Source organism: Lygodium microphyllum, chromosome 14 (assembly GCF_053477565.2).
Source record: "Lygodium microphyllum isolate KBCC chromosome 14, Lygodium_microphyllum_v1.1.10, whole genome shotgun sequence".
Lineage (NCBI taxonomy): Eukaryota > Viridiplantae > Streptophyta > Polypodiopsida > Schizaeales > Lygodiaceae > Lygodium > Lygodium microphyllum.
In genome coordinates this window covers 76,633,217-76,658,028 of record NC_141148.1, presented here as the reverse complement: position 1 = coordinate 76,658,028, position 24,812 = coordinate 76,633,217, and positions in this window count along the sequence as shown.

Here is a 24,812-nt window from a genome sequence, read left to right as displayed (position 1 = left end):
CCAATTCTTGACAAAGATTACGAACGAGGATCACAACAAAGACTAATGACAACTAAGAAAATGATCTTAGGGAGTAAGGTTAATCCAAGTTTAAAAAGAAACAAACTAGAAAAATCAAATTGGAATGGAAATTAGAAAAAATCCAAGATTTAGAAGAGAACCAAGAAGGGGTTGCCTCTCGATTAAGAACTACCTCAATTGCCTCTTTATTTAAGGATCAAAGAAGAAGGCATTCCAAAAATTGCATTCAATACAAGATATGGGCATTACAAAATCATTGTAATATCTTTTTGGTTAACCAATGTATCCACAACCTTTCATAAGTTAATGCAAGATATTTTTCGACCTTATCTCTCTTGACGAATTTGTTATTGTCTTCTTCCATGACATCCTCACCTAATCAAAGAAGGATAAAGATCATGAGTCACCACTTTGATTTGTCCTTGAAACAATGAGAATACACAAGCTTTATTCCAAGAAGAAGAAATGTGCCTTCTATAAGAGGCAGATAGATTACATTGGGTTTATAGTCTGACAAAGGGATTGCTATAGATCCTATTAAGATTAAAGATGTACAAGAATGAAAACCCCTAATGATAGCTAAGGAATTCCGAGGGCTTGATTGGATGATACATGATTTTTATCAAGGATTATGTCTCAATTGCCGCACCCTTGATTGACTTACTCAAGAAGCAAATTGACATTTTATGGACTCCCATTGAACAGTCTAGCTTTGAGAAGCTTAAGCAGAGTTTGACCATAGCTCCTTTCCTAAAACTACTTGAACCAAGAATTTGAAGTTTTCATTTATGCAAGTTCTCTTTTATTAGGTTGTGTTCTCATTCAAGAATGTCATTTGATAGCCTAGTCTTCTAAGAAGCTAAAGATTCATGAGAATAACTATGTTAACCATGATCTAGAGCTACTTGTTATAGTTCATGCTCTCAAACTGCGAAGACATTTTTTACTTAGTAGCAAGTGTATCTTAGTCACCAACCATAAAATTCTCAAATGGATCTTTACTCAACTTGATATAAACATGAGGCAAGGACGACGGATTAAAGTCTCGTAGGAGTATGCCTTCTAGATTAAGTACAAGCCAGGTAATGAGAATACCATTGTGGATATCCTAAGCCGCAAATCATTTCTCAATTCCCTTATCTTAGAAGAGAACTCCAAGGCGAGCTTTGTAAGAGTAATAATGTCAATGCCCAGTTACCCAATCACATAATTGGCTAGGAAAGAAGTAGGTAAGGATCCAAGATACCAACAAATAATAAAAGAAGTTATATCCAAAGAGAAAGACCATAAGTTCAAGTTTAAGTATTTGAAACTCTCTACAGAAGGAGGACTTATCTACTTCAAAATGAGACTATGCATTCCAAAAATTCAAGTCCTCAAGAAAAAGATACTTTAGGAAGCCCATGATTCTTCTTTCTCTGGACATACCAACTATATAAAAACTCTTAACATGGTAAGGATAAGCTTTCATTGGGAAAATCTCAAAGGAAATATGCTTAAATATATCAATGAATGCTTGAGTTGCCAATGGGTCAAGGCTGAGCATGTCAAAAGGCCATGGAAGCTCTAACCACTTGGCATCCCACAAATGAAGTGAAAATTTATCAGCATGGATTTTATAGTTGGGTTACCTTATGTCCAAGGAGGATATAATTCAATCCTAGTTATTATGGCTATGCTAACTAAGGTTACTTACCTTATGCTAGCAAAAACCAACTACAAGGCTTCAAGTATTGCAATGATCTTTGTGAAGGAAATCTTTAGGCTATATGGACTACCTAAAAGAATCATTAGCAATCATGATTATCTCTTCACTTCTTACTTTTTGAAAAGTTTGTTTGAAGCCATTAGTACCCAAAAAAAAATTTTTAGCACTACCTATCACCCTCAAAATAATAGGTAAAATAAACGAGTCAACCAAGTCACTGAATATATACTTAGAGCTTACTACTGCATGGAGCCTGAGTAATGGATACAATACCTATTTGGTGGAGTTTTCTTCCAATGCATCCTATCATCAAAGCATTGAGATGACCCAAATTGAAGCTTTGTATGGACAAGAGTGCCTAAACCCCCCAAACTTTTCAGACCCTATATTAAATGTAGAAGCTTCTAAGAAGATGTTGAAAGAAATGAATGAGAAGTTAAGGCTATCAAACAAGATATCTAGGCTGCCAAGGATCAAAAGAAATCATATGACAATCTAGAAAGATAAGAACAGATCTTTAAGGAAGGGGATATGGTTTTTATTCATGTTCATCTTAAGAATAGCTATTTCTAATTAGGGAAATACAAGAAGCTAAGCCCAATATATTGTGGATCTTATAAAATTCTCAAGTGTCTATGACTCAATCCTGAACACCTGAAAGTTCACAACGTATTTCATGATATCCTTCCAAAACGTTATATTACTAATCGTGATTGTATTCTTGATGATCAAAAAGTTGTAATCCCAAGGCAAGGATTCCTTGATCTTCAACGTGATAGTATACTTGATATAAGAGAATGCATCCCTAGGAGTAGAACCACTAGAGAATATCTTGTCCAATGGAAAGTCTATCCTAAGGAGAATGCCACTTGGATAGACAATGATACTGTATGTCAACGACATCCCTAATTTCATTCATAATAAAGGACTAACACTCTAGATTAGCTCTAGAGGGAGGCTTACAGAACCTTGCCTATTAGAGCTTCTATCTCTAATAGGCAAAGTCGACACTCTAGACTAGGCTCACACACATCTCGCTCGACTAACAAAGGGGGTGGTTCTGGGGGGTAGTGTAGAGACATAAATGTAGTGACCCCATAGTTGATTGCTACTCCTCACTCTCGTACTAGTTCAAGAGAGGGTGGCTCAATTGAATATTATCGAGGCATCACCTCCACTGTTTGTCACATCTAAAGGGATATCTACTCTTGTGACTCTAGGCTTTGCTCCATCATTTGTAAGTGGCACCCCTATGGGTGCTACTCCAAGAGATACCACTCCCACAAGTATGCCAGATGGATAGGGATATCTTGCTTATGCTCATAAATGTGGTCGTAGGTGAGAGAGGGTGCACCTTAGATGTAACCCAACAAGATACAAATACCTCATGGATTAGAAAATAGGTGCCATAATCATGAATGATGAGAGGAGGAGGAGGATAACTCACATGAGAGAGTTGTGCCAACAAGTATTTAGGCACAATGTTTTAGACCATTTAAAAAATATACAACTTAGGAGAGCAAAGACTATGTGGTAGTGTCCTTTCATGAGGAGTTCTTGGTACTTATGGCAATAGAAAGGTTTTCCATCGGATGGATAATGGTCACCTATGATGGCACCTAACAACTCATACCTATCACCATTAATTATGGATCTCACCATTCTCTCTCTTATATTGAAAAAAATATGGGTTTACACATGTTCATCTCATCTTCTAGCTTCTTTTTTCTACTAAAATAGCCTTTGTAAGAGGAATCACTTTGCATTTATAGTTTCAATTGTTCAATGATAGTTTATCTACAACCAAGGTAAGCTTTGATTGGATCAACTACCTTATATGTTAACAATTTGTGGATGTTACATATGACACCTAATGACTCACATCTATCACTCATTGATTTTGGATCTCACCTATCTCTCTTGTACACAGAGTAATGTGAGCTTGTGCAAACTCATGTCATGTTCTACTTTCTCTTTTATCCTAAAATAGCCTCTTTAAGAAGGCATTTCTTTCCATTGACAGTTTGAATTGTTTAGTGACCTACAAGAAATTAACTTTGATTGGTTCAACTACCTAATAATAACCGTTATCTTTTTATAATCAGTCACAATACTAATCGAGCTAACCACATGGCCCAATAGCAATCCATCGGGCACTCCAAAAATGTACTTTCTGGGATTAAGAGCAATGCACAATTGCCTACAATGCCAAAAAAAATTTCCTAAAAGAACCAGTTGTCTCTCCCTTATGGTGGCTGCCCCTAGATCATTAATAAATATTTTCAACTCCTCTAGGAAAATATCACTAAATGTCTTATCATTTGTACATTGTGAAGAACCTCGCGCATTGGATGATCCAAATGCCATAACATGATATACAAAGGTACCAAATATAGTAATAAATTTCATTTTCAACTTTTCTTCCTTTGTAATAGCCATCTGGTTATATCTAGCAAAGCAGTCCATGAATAAATGGATATCTCTATCTGCCACAATTGATGCAAAATTTGGTTAATAAATGGCAGCGAATAGTAATCTTTGACCGTCTATTTATTGAGATCCCTAAAATCTATGTAAACCCAGATTCGATTATTATTCTTTTTTCGTGATAACTATCAATGTCAAACACTACTCTCTATGTTGTACAGGAAATATCAGGCAGACTTATACAAAATTTTCAATTTCTCAAATAGTCAGTCCCTTAGCTTAAAAGGCATACACCTCACTTTTTGTTGCACAAGCTGGCTACCTTCCTTCAAGAGAATGGTATACACAACTAGATTGGGAGGAATACCCCTCAGCTCATCATAGCTCGAAGCAAAGATTTCATGGAATTCTTGGATTAAGGACATGTAGTCCTTTCTTTCTTCCAGATTGAGCATAGATCCTAATTTATTAGTCATGGATCTTCCAACATATCAATGTCTAGCTCAATCACATCCATGTCTCTTATTCTATCTTGAGCTTTTATCAACTCATTTAGAGTCACCTAGTAGACATCCTTTGTAGTGGACTCCTGTTTTGATTTGTCACTTCCCACTATCAAAATATGGATCATCTAATGCATCTAATTGTGGTGAAGATAAAGGTACTCTCTTACTTTGAGAAGATTTAGGATATGCATCCTTTATTACATGTTGGGCACCTCTACTAAAAATTAGACAACTAGTGGTTATATTAACTTGACAATTGAATTACAAGATCCTTGGCCTTCCTAACAATATTCGATAGCTTAGTTGTCCTACAAACCCGATAACCCTGAATTCCACATTAGCAACAGTCATGTGGATTTTGGTAATGCAACCTTCAGATTGCCTTAAACTATCATCAAGCATTCGGAGAATTGTGTATGCATCCTTTGGGATTTCTAGTCCTAATCTTTCCATCAATTCTGAACTCATAATATTGATAGAGGATCCCATGTCCGCAATGGCCTGTTCCACTAATATAGCATCGATGTATGTTGCTACCCTTGGGCAATGCTTTTCAGCATGTTGAAACCAATCATCTCCCATCTGAGCTATTCCCAAGCACTCAACAATATACCCAGTGTGAAGAATCTTCTTGTAAAGAATGGGATAATTAGAGGGTCTTACACGGGGTTAACACGAGGTTAGCACATGCAAATACTCCATTACACTGATGGGGTATTTAAGGTGTACAAGGACCTGATTAGGGTACCATTTGATAAATACAAATCTGTCTCCTCACCTTCACCTTCCAGCTTTCATGGCTTCCCTCCTCTTTCTCTCTCTTTTCGTGTCTTTCGCTCTCTTCTCCTAGTATTTCTCTCTCCTCCGCTCTCTCTTCTATAGTCCTCTTCCTTCTCTCCTTCTCTCTCTCTCTTTTAGATAGATTGGTTAGGCATCCTTCATTACAGTTGGTATCAGAGCTTAGTTCTTGATCCTTCATTTGTCTATGTATAACATATAGGACAGATTATCATTTGAGTTAAGGAGACTAGTGGCATGAAGAAATTCGGTGCTAGTCTTTATTAATGCCACATGTACCATTAGCTGAAAATTCATTGAAGAGTTTTTTTTGCACTTCACCTAGCTGGTTTCTCATTATAAATGCTTGAGCACAATGGTCATCCACATTTGCATTGAGCATAACATGGTATCAAACCTAGACGCATTGCAATTGTTTTCCAAACATTGACCTACGTAGAGTTGAGAGGAAACCCAAGTTATAGGATAGCTGCTTGAATCTTTGAAACTTGTCAAGTGAGGACATTTATATCTTGGAGCATTTGAAATATATAAGAGTGGAGTGTGTTTATATGTGCTTTACGTTAGAGCAACAGTTTTTGGGGCCAATCCCCAAGGTGTAAGAGAGCTGCAATGGGGCCGTGGCATTCAACTGAGGGGTTGCCTCCTTTATGTTTGTATTACGTTGGTATACTACACCAAGATGTGTGGAATCTCCCTTTGAGGAGTAAAGAAAGGGCAATCGTTCGACTACGTTTCACTACAAATGCAATATCTATAGCAATGATTAGGGCAGTGTGTCCCATGGATGCTCCTGTCCATGAGGCCATGTGGGGTTGTCTTTGTGAGTGTTAGAGAGGCTTGGTTAGTGCCTATAGCCAGTGTCGGGCCTATTTTAGGTCTCGAAAAAACTACTTTTTGAGAGAGACAAACATTGATGTTTTCTTATATACTTTTTTGGAAGACCTTGTGTCTGTTGATGTGAGAGAGAGATAACAACATAATGAGATAGAGAAAAACATCAAAATTTCTTCTTATTTTCTTATTTTTTATTGAAAAAACTTGTATATGTGTGTGACACTAGGAGAGAGAGTGTGTGTGCATGTGTGTGCATGTGTGTGTGCATGTCTATTTTTTTTTAGTACTAAAACAAAGAACAATCTAATATTCTTCTTGTTTACTTACTTTTTTTATTGAAAGAGCTTGTGTGTTTATGTGTGTGTGTGTGTGTGTGTGTGTGTGTGTGTGACTTAGAGGGTTACTTATAAATATGTGTATCACACAGGTTTAACCAAAAAGGATTTCTAAATCTATTTTAAGATAGTGTCACACAAAAGGGTATCAATTAGTAGGGGTATTCAGATTTTTAGTAGAGCAAGGGTTTGTTTATTGATGAAAAACTAAGAAGTAAGCAAATCTCTTTTAGACATTGAAGACATATGATAATATAAGTTTAGCTAGAGAGAGAGAGAGAGAGAGAGAGGTTATGTGTGTGGAGACTAGGGGTTACAAGGCCTAGGTGCAATGAGAGTGCATGCCCTTTTGATATTTTATATCTTAGGAAAGAGCTATAGCCTTCTAGATAGAGATCATTTGTTGAGAAAATACTCTTTTACAAATTTCCTCAACATGATAGAAGAAAATATCAAGAATGGGTACATACAACAGAGAAACCAATTGTCGACCATCTCTTGTAGGACGGGATTCCAATAGGATGGCAGGAGTAGGGATCTGATATGGGATCACACCAATGCAACAATATTTTCCAATGTGTATAATTAAGGAAGAGAGGTGGCAATCCACCCTCATACCATACAAATGGTGGCTATTTTAAAAGTCAATAGTAAGATATAACTACATGTTGGGCTAAATGCAAGGTCTAGGCAATTCCTCAACTTACTTACAAAGCTTTGAAGGACAACTTCACATCTATAGGCTAGAGTAGGCACTTCTTTTAAGGTTCTATACCTTGCACCTTAGGGAACCTTGGAAAATCATATCTTCCATTAAGCTGGGTTTCATAACCTTTTCCCTATCTCAAGGGTATGGAAAATGAAGCACATTAATCCACTGACTATATGGTTAGTAGTTGAACCATGCATTCTCATAAGCTTCAAGGATAGTACATTTCCATTCTAACTTCCTTGCCATGCCTTTCTAGGTTTCAATCCAAGATGCTTCCTTCCATTTCCTTAGATTTTGGTTGCTTTATGGAAGGATTCCACATTCTATTGGTTGAGCCAATTTTTGTGATGATCTCCCCTAGTTTAATCTATATTGTGATCAAGGCCCAAGGGTAAGTTATACCTAGATCTAGGCTCTTCATAGACTTGGAAACCAAATATTGTTGTGATGTTGGTCCTTTGCTTTTCTTGGTAGTAGTGAAATATTTATTTTGTATTATCTCATAGATCTTGTTGAATTGGAAATTCTAGTGGAAGCTCAATCATTAACTATATTTGAGCTTGTAGAACTTGAATCATCTTATCATAGCTCTCTTGGGTGTTACAAGCCATTTCCATTGTTTGTTGTGAGCCTTATGGTTCTCCTTCTACTCCCTTTTGATGGGTGCATGAAATTTCAATGGCTCTAGGTATTCTATTGTGGATATCATGACTATAAATGACTCAACAATTATTTATTCTATTAGGATTTTAGCTCCACTCTATACTTGTCATGGGCATAGCAGTAGTCATATTTTATATACAATTCTTGTGAAGATCATGTGTCTACACACAACTACCTTTTCCTTCAATTGACTTTCTCAATAAAGGAAATTGTGAAAATCTGCAAAATCCTTTGAAGAATATTTGTGTGGACATGACTTTCTACTTCTTCTATCTTTGTTTACTAATCCTATCAAACTTGATTTGTTTGAAGCTTGGAATCCTATAAAGGATACCTAGATTTGTACATGGACCTTGGCGAGTTTCCTCTAACTGTCTTGTTGGAGCAATTGCATTTTCTTTCCCTAGCTCCACTTAAGCCCTAAACACTACTCTCCATTTCTTTCTCACTCTAATTTTTGAATTTTCTCCATGCCTTGGACTTGCTTTGTTACTTCTTCTAACTGCTTCTTTTATCTTCCAATTTGTTTTAAAGGTCTTGATGTTCCTTGATAGATTTCTTTGTCTTCTACTTCATCTAGCTTGACATCTAGTTTTTGTCTTCCTTTGACCACTCTTGTATTGTCTTTTTAAAGCTCCTCACATATATGTTCTAGTGTGCTTAATATGCCCTTAGGTACAACTATTAATCTATTGACCTATTCCCATGCATTAGTAGTAGTCAACTTGATGGGTCATTATCAATCTCCCTATTAGATAATGGTGTCCTCTACTATTAGCTTTCCTATTTTAGCTCAAGCAATTCAGTCTACATGCTCAACACAATTCCCACAAGTTGCTCCATTTCAATAGGTTCCGCATTGATGTTCTCCTTACCCTCTGCTAGAGCCTTTTGTCCATCAGGCTGTTTCAACTTCAACTTTTTCTACTCGATTTCATCCCTTCTATACCTATTTTTTTGACATGGTAATCACATAATTAGAATAAGATCTTTGTGTTCCTCAAGATGTTCAGCTTCTTCTAACCACACTTTCTTATGTTGCAGTTTATATGCAAGCCTTCTAATATAGGAGTAGCTATGCCATCTCATTAAAACATTAATCCCAAAGTGATTTAACTCCTATCTATAAGAGTGAAATATTTAGCAGCAAGATCAAGTTGCACAAATTCTTGTAGCATGGAGGAGAATTTGGAGGGGTCCTCTAAAAGCAATGGCCATGTTCACGTATTGAGAAGAGACTATACAATAAGTTTTGTGAAGATTTAATCATGTGCCCTTATATGGAATATAAGCATTGCACTTTTGCAATTATATCATGTTAAGTTTGATGACATTCATTAGCTTCTGGCATTCTTGGATGCCAATATAGAAGACTAATCTCATAGCTAATACCCATGCATAAGTAATTTTCCTCTAGTTTCTAGTCTAACTCATAAGCATCTCATCATTTTGATCTATTTTGATATCTAACCTCACTGCTACTATGACCTATCTACAAGAGGTTACTCAAATCAACAAGCTTTTTAGGGGAATGTTGGTTTTTCTATTTGGAGATGACTTCATTGCCACAGGAAGGAGGAAGCTCAACCTATTCCAATTTGTGCAATGCATTAGTACAGAATAAGAGAAGAAAAAGAAGATCCAGCTTGAAATAGCATTCAAATATTCTAGCCTTAAAGAAATGTAAAAGAAGCCTTCTTTCTTTTGTGGGAAGTAGGAGTGTACTGTTGGGGCTAACAACACAATGACATTCTCTTAACAACATCGTCTTATACCTCATGATTATAAAATGAAGCCAAAATATGGCTTATAGCTACTCTATATCTTGCTTATGATCTAAACAATCATAGGCTAGAAACCTTTGAGCTAATCGTAACCACAGGAGAGAGAAGATAGATCACCATCCACCATGAAAGCCTAAATAAAGATTGAGAAGACAGAAGACATCCTACTATTTCAAAACATAACCAAGCCTTTTGTCTTTACCAAGGCCTTCAAGTAGTTTTTGTGTAGGAATCACCAAAAATGCTTGAAAAATCTCATTATTATAACCTCTTTTAAAACATCCAAGAAACTACCATTTCTTCTTCAAATTAGCTCCAAGAACCTCTAGAGATACTCAAGACTTACTATAGAGAACCCCCACTAGTCATAGTTTTAACTATACCAAGTGTTGTAACCAATTCTTGTACTCGCGTTATCCTATATGGTGTTAGTAACTGGATCTAATCTTGAAAATGATCTTGCCAATGGAACAAAAATCATTCTTTGATACCATTAAAATGAACTTAGTTATCTTGAATTAAAATACCAAGAAAATCAAGAAACAACATATGAGTCAATTAATCATAACCATGACATAACCTTGCATTAATATATAGCACAATGTATCCATAATTGTCTTGAATTAGGAATACAATGAGAATCATGATGAAGGTTGCTACACGAAATCCACCTCTTGCAATGGTGGGAATTGAGTATCCAACCTCAATATTGGTGGAGAGGGTATGAAACCCTCAAGATCCAAGAAAGGGAGAAATTTACAAATGTGCAAAAAGATCCTTACATTGGCACCCTCTTATCTTTTATACTTCAGCCTAAAGTAAGCTAATCCTCTAAACTAAGGGTGTACAATTTTTTTAATTACATATATTGAAAAAAATGTGCATTAGGTAGGCTGTCTATGATTCTCTTTTTGATTGACCCTCTAGTGGATATTTGAGACAAATGATCCATGATGTAATGTTTCTTCCCTTTTTGTATGACTACCAAGAAGTCGAGACTCAAGTAGAAATAGCAACCATAAAGTGATGTGACAAGTAGCACATGATTTATTAATAAGATAAAATAGAGATTTCTCATCTAGAAAGAAAGTAAAAGGTGTTGCTTGTAAATAATGATGAGACTTGTTTATCACAAATACTATTGCCAATCCTTTCCTCTTAGTGATAGAGTAGTTCATCTTGGTGTCCTTGAGGAGTTAGTGCTAGAAAATCTCACTAGGTAGTCCAATTTGTACTCACCAAGTTGGCAAAACATTGCCCCCATGGCAAACATCAAGGTATCAATATGCACATGAAAGGTTACGTTCCAATCTATGGCATGTGGAATTGGACGTGTTGTGGTTAGAACCATTTTTTGTGTCTCATACGCATGTTGGCATTCTTCTATCCACTTGAAAATGATCAAAGTCCTGTATAAAGATTGATTGATTAGTATGGATTTTAGTATAAACTATTGATAATATCTATTGTGATTGAGGAAACATTGATCTCCCTTATAGTTCGTCGATGGTGGCAATTCAACAATGAATGTCACTCTCAAGAATTATATTGCAATACCATTTTTTGATACTATGTACTCTAGAATGCAACCTTTCTTGATCCAAAACTAGCATTGTAAGGGGCTTAAAGAGAGACTATATTGCTTTTGACCACTACTCTCCAACCTTCTCAATATGTTCTTCCCAGTTGGTATGTACACCAAGGTCATCCACAAGTAGTTCCGACCATTTGCGAAGTGTATCTTTAAAATTATGCACATTAGCCATTGAAAAGTGGTAAGAGAATTAGTTAGACCAAAATGAATTATGATGTATAGAAATACTCTCCATTTGGTGGAAGATTTTATTTTGCGCCTATTGTCTCAATGAACTTACACTTGGTTGTAATCTAGAAATTTGACAAGGAATTTTTAGGATTTCTTTCATGCAACTCTTTTCAACATGTGCTAAATATAAGGCGATGGATAATTATCTCCTTTTGTTACTATATTAACATTTTTGTAATTTATGCATACTCTAATCTTTCCATTTTTTTACAACACAATAATGATGGGAGAAGCCTAGTCAATCCTCTAAATTTCATAGATAAGTCCAACATTTCGGATCTTTTCTATCTCCTCCTTGACTTTGTTAGTGTGTTTAGGATTCATTAAATAAGGACCTTCTTTAAGTGGCACCACATCTAGCACCATGGGGATATTATGGGTGATGATGTTGGGGTTTATTCTCTTAAGTTTTTTAGGTAACTAGGAAAACACATCCTTAAACTCTCATAATAGATTCATAAGATTAGTCTTCTTGTCCTTAGTAAGGTCATTAGCAAATTAAAATAAGTCTAGGATTGTTGCACTCACTGGGGTGCTAAATCACTTTCTTTTAGTTTGGGTAGACCTTTGATAGGGTCATTGGTCAATCCTTTTTATTTGACCCCAAGAAGTACCATTATCTCATCTTCTTTTTTGAATTAAGTAAAGCATTTATGGAGATCTTGAGATTTGTTCTTTTTCTCAACATCGATACTTTTTGCTATATTTTTTCACTCCTTCAAACTTTTGTGCCACAAAACGATACAAACAGTTATAAATATGAAAAATTGAGACTTACATGCAGTGAAGGAATTTGTAAGTAACTCTCTAAGATAGCTTCTAACTCTAAGTTAGAATGAGAGCCTTTCTTGGACAAAGGTGTTTCTCCTCATGGTTATACCTTAGAAGCCATCTCAACTTCATATAAAATCATTTTATTTACTTAATTGAAGCATACTACTTGCTCATAATCTAGCACTTCCAAGTACTTGGAGACAAGCTCTATCATGATTTATCTTGGCTGTTGTATCAAGAAGTAACACATGTTTCTTTAGGCCTAGAATTGACATTGATTTGTTCAAGGGTGTTCCTGTTAGTATCATAGTCAATTATTTCAAGCCCTATGGTCAAGTGTTGCTACCGTATCTATGTAGAATACATAATAGGACAGAAGGCTTCATGAGGCAAATACCTAATCTCACACCCAAAAATCACAGAAACTCAGAACTAATCATATGAAAGCATAGACATACTATATTCAGCACTACATATCAGAAAATCAGAAGCACAACATATGAAATAGGCTGCAAATGACACAAATACACCATAGATGATGGCCCCAACTGCCAAATCCTCAATATATTCATGTAAATCCATCATACATCAGGCGTATACATCATAATTGATTAGATAGACAAGAAGAATACATAGAATGCCTCATCAGGTCACGTTTTTGCAACTCCCCCAAAACTGCACTTCATGAGGCAGTGAACTTCATAAGACATATAAAGGCTGCTTCACATAAGAAATAACAAAGACTAAGGTAATACACCATTCTAAGGGTAAATGTAGTGTCAAGCCAATGGCTAAAACTTGGCATAGCCCGGTGGATGGCTGGCACAGCCATGACTCAAACCCTTTAATGATCCATGAAGTCAAAATGCCTTGTATCCAAAATTTAGTGAGAAATACTATGCCTTACCTATAGCCTTTCACTATGAAGTAAGCCACAGAGAGTAACCTAAGTAGAGCCTCTCTAGTAGGATACTTATAGCCCTCTACTGTAGTTGCATAAGTGCCTCAAAATATAGCCAAAACAAAACATAAAGTCATAATCCTAGAGGCATACATATCAAATATGAAATAAGCATGATGGAAATAAAAAATTAGATGTGACAGTGGAAACATCAAAGTAAGTCATGAACTATGAGGCTCATGAGCATCATGGCAATATGTAATAGACTGCTCCTGGACATGATGCTCTTATGATCCAAGAGGTTAAACATCCATGTCATGAATCTTATCCACTGTAAACTCCGTGATCTGCACCTGGTTATGAATATCATGCAATACATCATTAATATAAGGTTTGATAACATCAACATCAAAAGACCAATTTTTAGCATGATCAACCTGCTTAACACTTTGCAAAGTAGTAACCATTGCCACAAGTCTAGGATACTCAATCAGCATTTCATCAATTTTCTCCTTAGGAGCATTTTTTTCATGAATAAATGCTTCCATATATTCAGACACAAAGGACTTCTCTAAAGCTGCATATGGTCTAGATATAAACTGTGACATCCTATTAGCAATACCCACCCATTGATCATGCATCAAATTATTCAATGTAGCTTTCATCGAAACCAAATCTTGTTGCATTAAAAAAAACCATCTAGATTAACCTTCATATCACTCAAGAGTTTCTTTTGTTTCAAATGGTCATCCAATAGTACTCTATCAACGTCCTTTAACTTAGCATTCTCCTTAGCCAACAAATCAAGTTCACATTGAATTTATCCTGCATATTAGTTCATTCTTTGAAGGCAATAGAAGACAATTTACCTTTACCTAGCATATCTGCATACTCATCAATCTGCCTTCTCAAAGCACCAACCTCATTGTCATGCAATTCCCTCTTCTTTTCCATTTCAATATGCATTGTGTCCACTTTAGTCTTCATAGATGCCAATTGCTCTTGCAAAGCTTGCACTACATCCAACTTCATTACACCATTAGCATGCATTTCAGTCATAAACTGATGCAACCTTGCAGCAAAAGAGCATGCATCCTCAAGATTTTGAGGAACATATGTATCTAAAACAACTGTCCTTTCATAAATAAAAGAAACACTAACCTTGTCCACCTTTGGAGACTCTCAAAGAGATAGATGCAATGTTGGACACACAACCTGCAAGTGAGCATATAACCCAACCAACATAGATCCCCAACATAGGTCCAACCAACCCAGCTCTTCTGTTGTTGCTACTTCCAAATGGTTGGGACATGAACTACGTGCATCAATTTATCATATAGAGTTCCTAGCCAATTTGGAACCCCAACATTCTCAGCATACCATAACATTCCAAAGGTATCCTTTGTGATTACATATGCCTTGATGAACAAAATAAATCTTTTTATGAACCATTTTATAAAGAACCTCCTCCTGGGATCACCATGTCTCAATACATACTAATTGCGGACACTAGTAGCAGCTCAAAATTCCTATCACATGGCTTCATTGGTACATCACTAATGTTTTGGTGTATCATTGAATTCAAGGGAAAACACTTCAGCTAAAAGAGAAGGATTAAGATCAAGTTTGCCACCAATCTTTCCACTTTCTCTAATCATTAACAACTATTGTTGAGCATGCACATTGTTTCCCCAAGTATCCCATGGCAACTTAACAAAACTAAGCAAACCAATATGCTTTAATCACCCCTGGTATTGGGCTTATTGGTATCCATAAGAATGGAGCAATCAATAATTGGAGTAGCCAAGTCACCTTCATCCTCACTAGACATAGTAGAAGATACTTTTGGTGTGGAATCCTTGACCTTTAATGGAGTTGTATCAGGTGAACTGTCACTCCAGCCCTCATCATGCTCATGAAGAGCTCTCAACTATTGTCACCCTCTTTCCACAGGAAGCCTTGAAATCTTTCTTTGCCTTATCTTCACCACGGTAACATCACCTACGACCTATTGTGAATTAGAGGTAAAAAGAGATGAAGAAAACGATGGAGTATGATGGCATGAATTCACAGAAAGGTGCTCTTGTATGGGCGTAGGCGTCAACACTCAAGCATTCTTGGCCATACTTTGCCCTTTTTTCTCTTGCCTTACTTGAGAATGAGTTAAACTCCTTCAAAAGAGAGATAAGATAACATGCCGACGACCACTTGTACTCACAATGAGTTTGACATATGAATCTTGTCCCTTCAAATACACCTCATGCAACTGGAACTTTGTAGCTTCATATAGTTGAAGTACCAAAGGAACTGAAGTTAAAGTCAGTTGCTCTTCTAGACCATCACACCCAAATCCAAGGTTAAAAAGTAAATTTCTTTTCAATGCACAATCTCCCATAACCATGATATCACTTTGCCAAGTCATAATATCATGAGAGAAAGCTTTAGAAATATAGTCCCCACAAGGAAATTTCCAATGACCAACTTTTAATATCATATCATGCCAGTACTTCATGAAGCTCCTTTGCACTTCTAACATGACATAAAATAACTCCAAAATGTCATGCACTTCATAGAGCACTATTGAAGTTTGCATAGCTTAAGATAACATCATCTGCCAATATCTGACAACATGCAAGTATCAAAAACTGCTCTATGGGGTAAAATCCCATTACTTGCTCCCCATGAGGTAAAACTACTGAAATTTGAATCAAATGCACTGCAATGGTGGGTTTCTCTTGAATGTCAGGAGGTGATTCATCATAGTCCGATTGCACTAACCTTCTTAATCTAAACCCACTCATTGTGGGCTTGATTATTTCACCCTGCAAAGTAGCCAACACAAAAGTATCTTGCCCAATATCTTTTATAACTTCATAAGGACCAGTAAGCCTCAGCTTTAGCTTTCTTGAATGCTTTCCAAGCCTTGAATTATACACCATAACCAAATATCCTTCTTTAATTATTTTCTTTTTAATGTGTCTATTAACCCATGCATGTCTTCTTGACTGCACCTCTCCTTGAAGGTAATGGGCAATAATTCGATCTTCCTCTAACTACATCAACTTCTGTAGCAGCCTATCATGAATTGATTCCTCAAGACACAACCTGTAAGTACTTGCTATTCTCAAACTAGGTACTAAGAACTCCATGGGGACAACCACCTCAAGACAATAAACCAACTTGAAAGGAGTTAAATCTATTGAAACCTTATACATTGTACGAAAGGACCATAATACTCAATCCAACTTTCTATCCCAATCCTTATAGTTAACAGCAACAATTTTCTTAAGAATTTGAAGTAAAATATGATTGGAACTTTTAGCTTGCCCATTTTCCTGAGGGTGATAGGGTGTGGACTTCTTATGAAGAATCATATCCTTAGAAGTCAGCTCCTTAATAACTTCATTCAAAAAATGTTTACCCTGATCACTTACCAACTCTATGGGGCATCCAAAGTGACTCATTATATTAGAGTATGAAAATTGCGCCACACTTGTCACTTTGTTATCCCACAAGGCTTTGACTTCAACCCACTTAGTATAATAATCAATACAAACCAAAATATATCGATTCTTACTCTAACGAGAAGCTATCTTGATGGGGCCCACAAAGTGAATACCCCACTTTTGAAAAGGTTCCAAAGGTAAAATTGGATGATCTTGCATTCGATCCCTAGATAGAGGTTAACCTTCCTTAATACAGGTAATGCATTCTTCGACATACGTATCTGCATCCTTAATCACAGTTGGCCACCACAACCCTGCTTGAAGAATATTCCTTGATGTAATCTCACCAGAGAAATGCCCTCTAGTGAGTCATGCATGTGTCTCATGCAGAACAACAGGCTACTCTTGACCAATTACACATCTTCTTAACACATTATCAATACCCCTCCTATAGAGGACTCCCAAAATAACCTGATAATTCCTGCTCTGCAATGCCAACTTTCTACGGTGGTCTCTAGACACATCAATAGGCATCACTACATGAAGCAAAAAATGTAACATGTGATCATAGAAGGAATTGAATTGACTTAAACATTGAATAGTTCTCCATCAGATCCACATGAAAAATGACTTGATTTTCCAATAAGTAATCTTTTTTTCCTTCCACTCACTTTTATTTTTATTCAATCATATTTATTTATTTTTTCGGCTAGACATCATCCCTAGAAAGACAAGGAATCCACCTAGGTCTCACTCATCCCTAATAACCTACCAGGCCTTCACAAGGCAATGATCATCCACTCTTTGATTTTTCTTTCATTGCTTTTCCTTTTCTTTTGTTCGGGGGTTAGAACCTCTTTTTACACACCTCGTATTTTATATTTTCAGATATACTCATAATTTTTTTCTCTTTCTTGATTCAACTGGCTTCTCTAATTGCCTCACAACTAATAGAAACTCCTAGAAACAACAACCTAATAGGCTAGCAAAACACGATCACTAGGACTACATTCTAAAATAGTTCTTAGAGTGCTCGACAATGCCTTTATAGGAGGCAAACCATTGCTTGGACCTTCCTAGGCGTACATAACCTATTCTTGAGACTTCATCCCTCTAAGCTTTGTCAAATCTATTTGGTACAACACTAAAATAGACAATCATTGACTATACCCACACCAAACAAATACATGGCTCTCTTGGCCAAGTGGAATATATCATTCAACGGAAATGGAGCTCTTGGCCTAAAGTAATGTCCAATACAACTTATACACATGCCTTCTTAAAGTACTAATAACATACAACAAGAATTTCCATTCCAAGGAGAAAAGAGGACTCCTAGCCCTAAACTAGATGCATCAAATTATGACCCATACCTCCTACATATAGAGCAAGAGGTGTATGCATAAAATGTCATCTGACCACCCTATGGATCAAGATGAAAATGGAAAATGGATCTCAACTACTCTTGGCATTACCCACACTAGCCATTGCCTACCATATAAAGCATATTTTGATAAAAGTCCCCATAAACCACCAAGTCGTGTCTCATCATCAATGGAGAGATCTAAACAAGCACCATAGTTGAAAAAGAGGTCTTGTTCATAAGCATAATTTGCTAAGGAATTAGGAAACTGATTCCAATATTGTGGAGCCAACTGAATATCAAACTTGTCAATCATGTTCATAGCAACAAAATAATACATCCTCTTTTACTAGTAAGTGGCAAATACAACCTTTCTTAGCAATATTCAATCCCATAATTAGGGCTGTATATTCTACCATATTATTAGTAAATCCTACCCCAAGGTACATAGCTAATTTTATCCTAATTCTACAATGGGGATCTCTAATGACTATCCCAATACTCCCTTTCTTATTAGGACCCCTAAATGCTTCATCAAAATATAATGTATATGTCCATGAAGGGTTCATGCATCTAGCCATTGTCGACTCCTTTATTCCTAACTATGATAGTCAAAATTTAGCATATTCATAGGATGAACCAAAGGCTCTATCCCACCTTCTTCATTAAATCCAACAGGATGCTCATCAAAAGCCTTAAGCAATGATGGTAGTAGACTTATAATCTGTTAGAATATCAAGCTCCCATTACTCTCCTATCAGTATGTATGACCAACATTAGCTGTGTGCAACTGTATCAGCAAGTGTGGGACATTAAATAAGTCAGTGGTCTTAGACCCAGTGTGAATGGTCCTACGGACCTTAGTACTATTGTATACACTTATGTTATGTTAGTAGTCTATGAAATAATGGAAGATGATGAATGACCTAAAGGTTAGGTTGCTGCTCCATTACATTGTCTCCCACCCTCTCTCTTTCAATATGGTATCAGAGCCATCATGGATGGGCTCTTGAAGGCATGAAGCTGTGAGAAAGACCTACAATCTGAAGACTCAGGGCAGTGGTTGAAGAGAAGCAGGCTGACAGTGTGCAGGCTGTCATTGTATCTGTGAAGGTATGCATTTTGTCATTTTGGGTTGTCATTAGACAAGAGGGTTGTCCTGGCCTGTTTGAAGCATTGTAGAGGCTTCATTGAGCACTCAAGAGCAAGCATCAACTATCCTTGTGGAGTATACCTGGTGCTGAAACCCCCAGGGCTTTTGGCATGTTTGCGTGTGATCTTGAATGGTCATTTTCTGATGGCTAATGAAGATATCAATCACTACCTAGTTGATCTCTAGCTTGAAAATGCTTCTTGGAGGGTCCTTTTTAATGCCTTGATAAGCCATTACTTGGTCTAGAGCTGATGTATGATCTAGAACAATGAGCTTCAAATCTGAAATACAGTCCAGATCTGTTACAAACAGGGAATACACAGCATGTATGTATCTCCGACATGAGATTTGAGCATAGATATGCTTATGCAGACATATGTATTGGTTGGTATGCTTATGAGCTGAAGTCTTGGTGGCAAAAATATTCAAATCTGGAATTTTTTAATGGCTAGAAACAGTCATTGAACAAGGAAGCATACACTAGAGTCCTCCTGAAGATTTGAAGCCATTTGATGAGCATTTTGAGCTCTACTGAAGTGAGGGTTCATTCAGGAAACAAATGTATTGAGTTTGATGCATTTGGGTTGCATTTTACTGATAAAATAATCAGATCTAAAATTTTATGACACGCTGAAAACTGTCATAAAACTGTCATCATCATATACTCATTGCCTTGAAGAAGTACATGCCTTTTGTTACCTACAAGGAGTTGTATGGTACGGGATATGATTGTTGAATGCTATGAGCATTGAGATGAGCATTGAAGGATCTTAAAAACCGAAATCTGAATTTGGAAACAAATGTATTCATGCGATTGGCTGGTCATAAACAGTGAATGCATTATATGACATTGCCTCTTACAGATAGTGTCTGCGGATGCTTGTTTGGTCATGTATTGACATGTACACACAGTGGCATATGTATGAAGTGGCTTGATGATCTCTTGGGCTGAAATACATCTTGGTTTGACAGTTTATTGGCTGTATACAATCTGTGAGTAGATTTATGTCACTTGTACTTGCTGGATATGCACTATTTTGTGCCCGTATGACTATGTATGCTGCATATACTAGCAAATCTTCAGGAGGACTCTAGTGTATGCTGCCTTCAGGAGGACTCTGTTTCTAGCCTTCAGAAAGTTTCTAGCTAGCATACAAAACAGTGCAAAAACTGTCATTGAACACGGCAGCATACACTAGACATAGTCATATGGACTACATATACTAGCAAATGTCAGGGAAAGTTTAGAGCATGTATGACATGATTTAAAGTGGTTTTTTGACAGTAAAATAACTGTTGGTTACTAAAAATTGCAGGTTTTAGATTGCATATTCTCTTCACTACAGTAAGCTTGCATGACACAGAGTTACAGTACCTGAAAAGTCTATGTATTGAGTGATGTACCTATGGGTTATACCACATGTTTGTGGATGTTTTTGAGGTTGTAAAGGGCTGAAATTCCCTGGTTTTTTGTAGAGAATACCTGCAAAAAACTATCATAAATAGTCAAGGACTGAAGTTGGTTAGAGTGACTTGTTGGCTTGCAAGAAGTCAAGCAGTGTTGACATCATGGAAAATGTAGAAAGAATCGACAACATAACCCAGATTGTGGGGGAAAAGCTTGATAGTAACAATTATGCCATATGGAAGTTCTGCATGGAGAACTTCTTAATAGGAAAAGGCTATTGGGAGTTGGTGACTGGAGAAGAAGCTGAACCTGAGCTCCCACAGCTACCTACGGCTGATCAAAGACAACTACATCGAGCTTGGATAGAAAGAGCTCATAGGGTGTTGCACTGGATGTCTCTATGTATATCAGATGCCATGGTAATGCAGATAATGAACTGCAGCTCTCCTAAGAATGCATGGGACATTTTGGTCAAGTACTATGGCACAACCACAAGTGCTAGAAAGATACAGTTGAAGCAGAAATTCAACAAGATAGAGAGAAAGAGCAGATCCATACAGGATTATGTCATGGAGATCAAGACTATTGTAGATCAACTGGCATCTGTTGGTTCACATGTTGAAGATGAAGACATCGTTGATGTGACTTTGAATGGCTTGGGGCTTGAGTATAAGTCTTTTGACACTTCTGTGTCTGTTAGGGCTGAAATGCCTAATTTTAATGAGTTGGTTGCATTGCTTATACATGAGAAGGTTAAACTTGGCTTGGCTACAGGGTCAAGTAGTTCTAAAAATAAGGATGTAGTTTTTTATTCGAATTAGTGTGATTGTGGAAATCGTGGTAGAGGCTATGGATCTGGCAGAGGAGGCCAGCCAAATGCATCCTATGGCAATAACAACTAGCGGGTATCGAATGCAAGAGGTGGTTGAAACTTTAGAGGCAGGGGGAGATCTAGCCCTAGAGGCAGAGGCTCTTGGCAACATCACCGTCCATCTGTCAATTTGAATAAGGATAAGGATTGTCATTACTGCAGGAAGAATGGTCATATTTCCAAGGACTGTTGGAAGAAGTAGGGCAATCAAAAAGGCAAACAACATGGACACTTTGCTATGTCTAGTCAGGCAGATGATACTTCAGGAGATAGATTGTTTGCCATGTAGTATGTAAAAGACAGAGCTGCTGAAAAATCCACTGATGATGCAGTTTGGTATATTGATTCAGGGGCATCGAACCACATGATACCTCACGGTGATTGATTCACTGATATGGTGGTTGAAAAACATGGCTATGTCTATAGAGGTGATGACACACAGCATAGCATTGAACATAAAGGCAAAGTGCCTCTTGTGGTTCATGATGGCAGAAAGAAAAATTTGCATGATGTACTACATGTTCCATCGATTATGAAGAACTTACTATCTTTCGATCAGATGAAGGAGCAGAACTTGCAGGTTAGATTCAATAAGCATGGTTGCTTTATTGAAGAGTTTGGAAATGGATGCAAGTTGATAGCTCGTGATCACAGGAATGGCAGAATGTTTACTCTTGATGCTACCTTGCCAGAGCTGAATTCAGCTATGTTTGCCAATGGTTATGGTACTATTAGAGATTTGAAAATATGGCACAAGAGAGTGGGGCATGTCAATTTGCAAAGGCTATAAATTATACATAAAAAATAGCTTGTTACAGGTTTACCCAAGTTCCAATATTTAGATATTGGTCATGTATGTGATGCTTGCCAATTTGGTAAGCAATCCAGGTTGCCATTTGTCAAGCATGTAAGGCAGAGTACACGTCCATTGCAGTTAGTGCACTCTGATGTTTGGGGGCCAGCCCACAATGCATCTATGGGAGGCTCAAAGTATTATGTGACATTAATTGATGATTACAGTTGCTATACTTGGGTGTATATCCTGAAGACAAAGGATGAAGTGTTTGCTGTTTTTCAGCAGGCTGAAAAGGAATTTGATTGCTATATCTCTTGCTTGAGATCAGATAGCAGTGGGGAGTATGTGTCAAATGAGTTTGACAATTTTCTGGCTGAAAATGGCATATGCATGCAGCTTACCTATAGCTACACTCCTCAGCGGAATGGGGTAATTCAAAGAAAGAACAGGGTCTTGATGGAAGTTGCTCGTGCCATGTGAATGAGAAGAAGATGCCACTCTATTATTGGGATGAGGCTGTTATGACAGTCATGTATATCTTGAATCGGACTCCCACTGCAGGTATTCATGAGATGACACCGTTTGAAAAGCTGTATGGCTATAATCCGGATATAACTCAGATGAAAGTCTTTGGTTGTCTTGCTTATGTGCACATTCCAGATGAGAAAAGGAAGAAGCTGGATCCAAAAGTGCATAAATGTGTTTTCATTGGATATTTGCAGGAGAAGAAGGCATACGAATGCTATGATCCCTCTACCAGGGAGACTTTGGTGAGCAGGGATGTTATCTTTGATGAGCTGGGCTCTTGGTATGTATCACCAGCTGTAGTGCCATCGGATATGCCTTCTTCTCATGTATCTACAGTTGATTCGTAGCATAGCACTGCTATGACATGTCCTAGTGGTTAGACAGTATCCCCATGGATAGGGAGATTGAGGAGCTCACCGTCCACTGACATTAGTATGTGAGTGAGGGGAAGATATGATGTCTAGGACAGCAAAGGAAAAGAGAAAGCTACTGAGGATGCATTTGGTATGATGACACTTGGTAGAATTACTTCTGGATATGAGTCTGCTAACACTTTAGACAATGAACTTGGTATTCCGATTATCTATATGCCTGGCACAAGGAAGAGCAGGTACATTTCGCCTCATGAGAGAGGGGAATCAAGTAGTGCACCATAGCCTAGACGCTCACAGAGGGTCAAATACCCTGTTGATAGGTTGACATACAGTCGCTACTCTGCAAAGCATTATGCTTACATGAAAAAGGTGATGGAGATCAAAGAACCAAGTACATATGCTGAAGCAGTAAAATATGAGAACTAGTGTGCAGCTATGGACGAAGAAATGAATGCCTTGGCTAAAAATAAGACATGGGATCTTGTGCCACTGCTTGAAGGGAAAAAGAACACTGGCTACAAATGGGTCTACAAAATCAAATGCAAGTCAGATGGCAGTGTGGAGAGATACAAAGCTAGGCTGGTTGCTAAGGGTTATGCCCAATAGTATGGACTTGATTATGAGGAAGCATTTAGCCATGTTGCCAAGATGGCAACCATACGCACTGTGATTGCTTTGGCTGCTGCTAAAGGCTCGAAATTGCAGCAGATGGACGTTAAGAATGTATTTCTTAATGGTGACTTAGTAGAGGATGTTTATATGGTTCCGGCTTGAAGGGTATGTTCAGCTAGATTTTCAACATTATGTATGTAAGTTGAAAAAAAAATTGTATGGGCCAAAGCAAGCTCTGAGAGCATGGCATGCAAGGATCAGTAATTCACACTCACTGATAGATACAGAGGGCAGCCCATACTCACGTCCCCATCCTGTTAGGATGAAAGCTTGCATCACTCAAGGGGTTGGTGATGAAGATCAGGTCGGCTGTTATTGTCATCAAGATCTTGAAGATGAGGCATACCCAAGGAGGCAGCCTACAAATCTCATACTTCAATGATTCGTAAAAAAGGTCATCTATTAAGAAGGACAAACGAAGTGATATTGCAGAAATAGCCCACCAAGGGAGGTGGCTTCAAATTACTTGTTGGAAAGGTTCTGATCGTAAGTCAGCTATCCTGAACTGCGATGTGTTACCACCTTTTTCACAGTCAGCTTCCGGCCCCAGGGTGTTTCCACCTTTTCTTGGAACGAGGCCTGTTATGGCAAGGAATTTCTTCATTTTCTTCCATATCAGTTTTGTTTTTTGTTTTTTCTATTTTCCTTCTGTTTTTTTTTTGTTAAGAAAGAGAATGGTAGAAATACCATGTGTCAGGACCAACCTCGCCACCATTGTTGGATTAGACGAGAGGAGAACAAAGTCACCTGGAGATGTATCTGCGAGGGGTTAGTAGAACGAGACTGTCTCATGAGGAAGATCATAAGGGCTATCAGAAGCACGATAAGAAGGACAGTGCGATGCCCAAAAGGGAGAGGGTAGGTCAACTGTGATTGTCAATATCCCCAAGGAGGGAAGTACTTCTTCAGA